The sequence below is a fragment of the Pseudorca crassidens genome, chromosome 9 (assembly GCF_039906515.1).
Source record: "Pseudorca crassidens isolate mPseCra1 chromosome 9, mPseCra1.hap1, whole genome shotgun sequence".
NCBI classification, from domain to species: Eukaryota; Metazoa; Chordata; class Mammalia; order Artiodactyla; family Delphinidae; genus Pseudorca; species Pseudorca crassidens.
In genome coordinates this window covers 109,049,579-109,056,592 of record NC_090304.1, presented here as the reverse complement: position 1 = coordinate 109,056,592, position 7,014 = coordinate 109,049,579, and the positions used below count along the sequence as shown (strand labels likewise).

General features: G+C 47.8%; 1 pseudogene; it reads left to right on the top strand.

Moving 5' to 3' along the window:
* Positions 1–6,164: 6,164 nt before the first annotated feature.
* LOC137231075 (protein FAM162A pseudogene) lies at positions 6,165–6,797 on the top strand (annotated as a pseudogene).
* The last annotated feature ends 217 nt before the right edge of the window (positions 6,798–7,014 follow it).

Below are 7,014 nucleotides of genomic sequence, written 5' to 3'. Positions count from 1 at the left end.
GGAGTCTGTGCTTCTATCACCACATTATCCAACTAACTACGCTTGTTTCTAATGGTGGCTTACTAAGGAGAGATACATGTCTTAAAAGAGCTCAGGGAACTAAATACATTTGTGCTAAACTTGAACAAAAGTATTTGCAATGCTTTTCAAACCAACACAAAGCGCAAATCAAGTAGCAAACGGGGAGTTGAATTTTCCTTCGAGACTTGAAATCAAGCAGGATCCTGTGGGGTACCCCTAGGTACAAAAGCCTTTCCGTGTCCCCCGTTTCTTATTTGTAGTGTTGACTGAAAAAAAATGCACAACCTAAAAGTTGACAATTGGGTTTCATTTGGTGGACTTGCTGAGGACTTAAGCCTGGGTGGCAGCCTCTCCGATAGCTCTGAGGCACTGCTCCGAAGAGGTGAGGGAAGAGCCAGGATATATAGGAATTTTTGCAACAAAAACCACATGGTCAGAACAGCAAGAGATTACTGTTAATTAAAGAAAAACCAGACATCTCAAATTAAGGAATTAAGTGCTTTTCTACATATAGGAAGATGCAAGAGTCTGGACTTATTGAAATCATTCCTTTGATATGCTCCTTAACTATCTAGGGCCAGTATCCTGTTTTTCTCCCTCCTGAGTCCCTTCAGAGTATACAGTTGGGGGCAGCTGCAGTGGCTGAGGCCTTGATGGCCGAAACATCCTTTGTTTACTGATATGGCGGCCGACACTCTTCGTCTACAGCAGGGAAAAGGCTTCAGCCTCCTAGACCTTCCCTGCGTTCCAAAGGACAGATGCAAATGGTTACTAATTAGAGAAGGGGGGGGGCTGCAGAGACAAGGGAGGAGCAGCTGAGAAACCATAGTGCTTCCATAAAGAGGGGTCCTGTTTCCTCCTTAAGGGATTTACATAACAATATGTCTTTGAGTTCTTCAGCAGGAACCAGGGCCCCCACCAGGTGGAGGATGGTAATTTCAGGCTGAGCACAAGATTCCTGGGGCACTGCCCTGTTACGTCCCCACCAACCAAACAGAAGGAAGTCACACACCTTGAAGCCCTCACCCCCAATTTGGCCTTTAAAAACTGTTCCCCAAAAACCACCTGGGAGTATGGGGGTTTTGAGCACGAGCCACCCATTCTCCTTGCGTGGCCCTGCAATAAACGTTTCTCTGCTCCAAACTTCAATGTTTCGGTTTGTTTGGCCTCACTGTGCGTCGAGCACACGAACTTGGGTTCAAAAAAAACTCACCTCCAAACAGACTGGAGAGATGCTGGAAGCAACATGGGGGGACATGGGCTCTGGAGTCTGAAGGACAATGATTCCAATTCTTGGTTTTTGTAAACTTGGGAAAGTTGCTTAACTTCTCTAAGCCTTGGATTCCTTGTCTGTAAAATAGGGATAACAATACCCACCTCAAATGGTCATTTTGAAGATCATGTGAGATAAAGATTTGGAGCATACCAGGTGCTCAATACATGTTTGTTGCCTGGACCCCTTCCCTTTCCTACTATTTTGGTTCAGATTGGGCAAAATGGTATAACAGTCCTGGAAAGTCTTGATAAAGAAAAGAAACTTAAGTCTGCAGATGGGTCAGAAGGAATGAGAAGCAGAGAGGGAGATTTACATCAAAGTGTGTTTATTCTTTTCGTTTTGATGCCGAATTCAGCCTCTGTACCCCAACACTGAATTAAATCTCAGAGACAGAGCTTTGGGTGAAGTAGAAAAGCATAGCTTTATTGTCTTGCCAGGCAAAGGGGGCCTCAGTGCGCTAATGCCCTCAAAACTGTGTGTCCCAACCTGGAGCGTGTAGTGAGGAGTTTTATAGTAATGGTTGAAACAGGAGGGTGTGATCAGCTGGTGGACATTCTTCTGCAATCAGAAGAATTGGTGGTGAGGTAATCAGGGGTCAACGTCATCAACCTGGCTCCAACTGGTCTGGGGTCTACATGCTTGTGGGCAGCATACAGTTAACTTCTCCCACCTGGTGGGAGTTTCAGTCTCTGCAAAACAGCTCAAAGACATTGTTATGTGCATCCCCTGAGGGGGCACCAGGACCGTGCCTCAAGGCTGCACTATTGTCTCCTGACTGCTCCTCCCTTGTCTCTGCATCCCCTCCCTTCCCTGATTAGCATCTGTTTGAACCTGCCCTTTGGAACTCTGGGAAGGTCTTGGAGGCTGAATGAAGCCTATTTCCTGCAAACAAGAAATGGGGAACACAGAAAGACTTTTGTGTCCTGAGGCCCCACAGGGTCCTGCTCAGTTTCAGTGTGACTAAGTTCTGAAAAAGTAACAGGACTGTGCTTCTGCTCCTTTGCTGTGCATTCTACACCAGAGCAACGACCTGAAGTCAGCCTCCGGGAAGGAGAGAGCAGGATCCACTGAGAGGGAAGTCACTGACCCCAGAGCCTCCCAGTAAGCACGCCCGCTGGGTTGATCCAAGGTTCTGCGGCTCCAGGTTCCCTCTCGTCAAGTCCCAACTTCTTGCAGTATTTCCAACTCTGTTCTCGCATATTTGTCTCGTCTACCATTTTCTCTTTCTCTTCAATGTCTTTCCTTCGTTTTTTTTTTAATAGAAGGACACGTCTCCATAACCTGAGGAAACAGTATGTGGACTGAAAAAAAACGCACAACCTGGAAGTTGAAAGTTATGTTTTATTCGGGACCTTACTGAGGTCAACAGCTGGGGAGACAGCCTCGCAGATAGCTCTGAGGGACTGCTCCAAAGAGGTAGGGGAGAGCCAGGATGTAGAGAAGTTTTTGCTGAAAAAAAATCACATGTAGTCAAACATCAAAAGATGACTGCTAATCACAAAAATAAAGACATCTCAAATTAATGACTTTAGTGCTTTTCTATGTATGGGAGGATGTAAGAGTCTGGGCTCATTGAAATCAGTCCTTTGAGGTGCACCTTAACTAGGGCCTGTATCCTTTTCTCCTCCATCCTGAGTTCCTCTCAGGGCTCACAGCAGGGTGGGCTGCAGCGTCTGATGGCTTGCTGGTGGGCAGCATTCATTGTTTACCAGAATGGCAGGCAGCATTCTTTGTTTACTGAAATGGCAGGCAAAAATTTTTTTGTGTGCAAGTAGCAGACATCCCCTTTAACGATAGAGTAGGGTGTCCCCAGAGAGAGAGAACCAGGCATGACTTTCTAGACGTAAGAGAAGGCATTTCTGGCCTGAGCCATTTTGTGATCGAATCTTGGCCACAGCGCTTGCCCTTGAACAGGTCTCAGTAATCAATGCTCTCAGAGAAGTAAGGGAATGTGGGAACACAGGAAAAGCAGTCAAGAAACAACAGCTCAGAAGTAGAACAGAGTCCCATTTCCTCTTCAAGGGCTACATATAACATGGGATCCAGTCTCTGAGTTCTGCAGGAACTAAGGCCCCCACCCAGGAGGAGGACGGAGCAATGATGTGGACCCTCAAGCGTGGACTCTGTTGACCTTTGCCCCAATTCTATGCTGAGTTTGCCTCTGCTCAAGCCCCTTCATGAAGATGCATGTGACCCTTAGGGTAACACTTCCCCAGTTTTGCTCTTCCGGGAGACACTGCTTCGGGGAAGATCCCCTGTGTTCTCCTCACTTGCTGCCAGTAATAAACCCTCCCTTCTCCCACTCTCTGGCTTGGTTGTGTCTTCTGGCTCCACACCCACCAAGAAGTGAACCCCATTTTTCTGGGGGTACCAACCAGACATGCTGCTTATGCTGGATTAAGAAGCAAAGTCTGCACTTTGATTTATTTGCACGTTCCTCTCCTTTGTAGGGGTTCACTCGAAAAAGGTCATATTAATGCTAAAGTTTGGGCTTACAGTGGCTTCCTAGAGAGAAACTTTTTTAAGAAGCGATTGAGCAGGCCTTACACGCTTCACCCGAAGGAGGCTCTGTGCCATGTGCTAGAGTGTGTCAGTGTGTGTGTGCGTTTAAGTAAAGATATCATACATGCTGTGGGTGGAAGAAAGAGCCCCTCCCCTCTGCCCAGGGTCAGCATCAGTCAGGGCCTCTTTATTCACCGGGGTACAGGCAGCCATGGTACCACCAACAGGGATGGACAGCAACATGGCCACGAGGAAGCCTGACATAGGAGTTGCTTCTCCCGGGCTGAGAGCCCTAAGAATTAGGAACCCCAGCTCCCTGTCGGGGTGTCAGCCTGAGCACCTTCTCTGAGAAAGCAGAGAAACAGGGCTTGGCTGGGTGCCAGGATGCCAGGGAAGAGGGGTCAGGGATGCTGGTAAACGACACCCCCCATCGCCTTCCAGAAGGACATCTGCTGAGACAGAAAACAGACCAGCTCTTTCTTTCCCTCCACTTGGTCTCAAGAACTTTTCCACTGACCTGGAGAAAAGTGAGAAACTTTTCCTAATCTATGCTCCAGGGCTGGGGACACGTGTGCGACCCGGTTGTCCTGAAGCCGAGCCAGGAGCACCTGTGGGGGTGAGAAGACGCAGGGCAGACAGGCACCTGCAGCCCGTGGTGCTCCAGTTGTGTGCCTCCAGGATGCCCCAACCGATGTGTTTACAGACTGGAGATATTTTTACCCCAACCCTCCAATGAGAGCTAATTTTCTCTTCACACAAATGGTACGACGGAGTGTTTACTTCCTGGAGGCACCGGAGAGAGACCAGGGTGTCCTCTTCTGCTGCAGGAAGGCTGTCTGTCTTGGAGTCCCTCTGGGGGTCAACCCCTCCTCCAGGGTTTGGGGTTAGGGGAAGAGGCTTCTCCCTGCTCCTGCTATGATGTTTATCTCGGGGTCTCTGTCCACAGGGGCCAGACTCCAGCTGCTCAGCCTGGGGCCCGTCCGTCTCCTGCCTCAGTTAGGTACAGACTCCTGGATATACATTCAGTTAAATTTATTTATTGTGCCACTTAAGGTCCATATCTTTGCCTTCCTTTTTTACTTTAGTTATTAATATCTGGGAAAGTTTGGTTAAATATCAGGCTGTGATTGTGGATCTCTCATCATTGCGTTTCTATGTTTGCTACACGTGCACAGGTTCGGGAGCACCGTGCCATCCCGAGGACAGCATGGGGCAAGCTTGTGGCTTTCACCCTCCTGGCTTCCACTCCTCCCCTCCCCCTCTGCCTCGGCCTCAACCAGGAAAATGCTGCCCTTGTCAGCCTCAGGCCTCAGCAGCCTCTCCCTGTCAAGTTCCCTGAAGGCTTAGCTGCTCTCCCAAGTAGGCCTGGTGAACATTTTCCTCCAAACAAACACAGTCCTCTCCATAAGTGAAATCATGGCAAACGATCACGTGATAGACATGCTTTCCAAGTCACGGCCTCCAGCTGGAGGACCACGGGTCAGTGCTGGCCTTGTGTCATGTCTTCTGAGGGCCTGCCACGCGGTGCTGGCTTGATGACCACATTAGAATGTTGAGAAACACATGCACATAGATGTCATAATAATGACATATGCTACAGAATCACCTGTAAAAGATTTTTCAGAATAAAAGAATATCTTTGTGTTCGGAATGATTGAGGAAATCTTCTTCCTGGAGATGTGGAGAGAGCTGTATAACCTTTGATAATCACCTTCCATCATTTAACTATCCACCCGGCAAAGGCCATGCGTATTGTGTTTGTGCCCGGTACTGAGCGAAGAACCAGAAATAATATGGGCACAGTTTCCTTCTTCAAGGAGCCCACAGTCCGGTAGGAGAGAGAGGAGGAAAAATAATCATGCCCTAGGCATCAAGTAACTCACAGAATGAGCTACCATGGATCTCCACTGCTCTGTTCCATCACACAGGGAGAGTCTCAATAAAATAGGATCGAAAAATTAAAATGCATATTGAGTTCAAAATAAAGAAATCCATAAGCAACAGAAACGAGGAAGGAATTTAAAGCCAAAATAGTAAGTCTGCAAACTGAAGCCATGGCAAAGCTAACGGGAGGAGGAGGGTGCAGAACCAGGGGAGCAGTTCATCACCACACCGGGCAAGGGGACAGGCCTTAGGACCCATGGGCAGCAGGACTCTGGATGGAAATCCCGGCTCCTTCAGGGGAATTTGGCTAGGAAAAATCTCCATCCATCATTTTCTGCCCTAGGCTCTGGGTAAGAAAAAGAAAACAGTTTCCTGTGAGAAACTCAAATTTCCAGGTGTGGGAAGCCCCGCCCCAGAGTCCTGCTCGGGTCTCTGTTCGCAGCGCTAGGCGACCTTGAGCTTACCTGTGCCACTGCCGGCCTTGGGGCACTGTGTTGGTCGGCGGAGTAGGCGGCCATGGGGAGCCTCCTTGGCCTGTGCCCAGCGGCCGGAAGTTATTTTAGGTTCTGTGAAAGAGATGCTTTCTCATCTTTAAGGCTTACCAGAAACTCTGATTTGAAGAGAATAAATGGATTTTGCAACAAACTCCAGGAAAGTCCAAAGCCTCCAGCCCACACTTACGGCCACAGAGCGCCATTGCATAAGCCTACGGATTGGGAGAAGAAGATCCTAACGTGGTCAGGTCGCTTCAAAAAGGAAGATGAAATCCCAGAGACTGTCTTGTTTGAGATGCTCGATGCTGCAAAGAACAAGGTCCGGGTGAAGATCGGCTATGTAATGATTGCCTAGACAGTGGCAGGATGCACCTTGATGGTTACTGAGGGCAAGGAGGCTGCCAAAAGAAACGAGTCTTTAACAAGCCTGAACCTAGAAAAGAAAGCTGGTCTGAGAGAAGAAGCTGCTGTGAAGGCCAAAACAGAGTAGCAGAGATATCCATGTTGGCTGGATTTGGAAAATCTAGAAACAATGTTGCAGTAACAGGCCTTATTCAAATGAATGTGGTATGAGTTCCCTAATTCTGCTCTAGAGCTACAAATAAATTTTCTTAAAGAAATGACTTGTCTATATTTTACGGCTTTGATCCAGGTTAAAAGCAGCCTCAGCTTTTTTGAGAAAAATGAAAGAACGAAAAGTGAGACAACTTACTTGAACTTTAATATTAACTCTTCTTTAGAGAGTCAGGTCCCGTACCTTACTTTAATTCCCATTACCAAAGTGACATCTCCCCAGAAGCCAAATGGTTTCTAGTTCTGCATTTCTCTCTCTTCTGT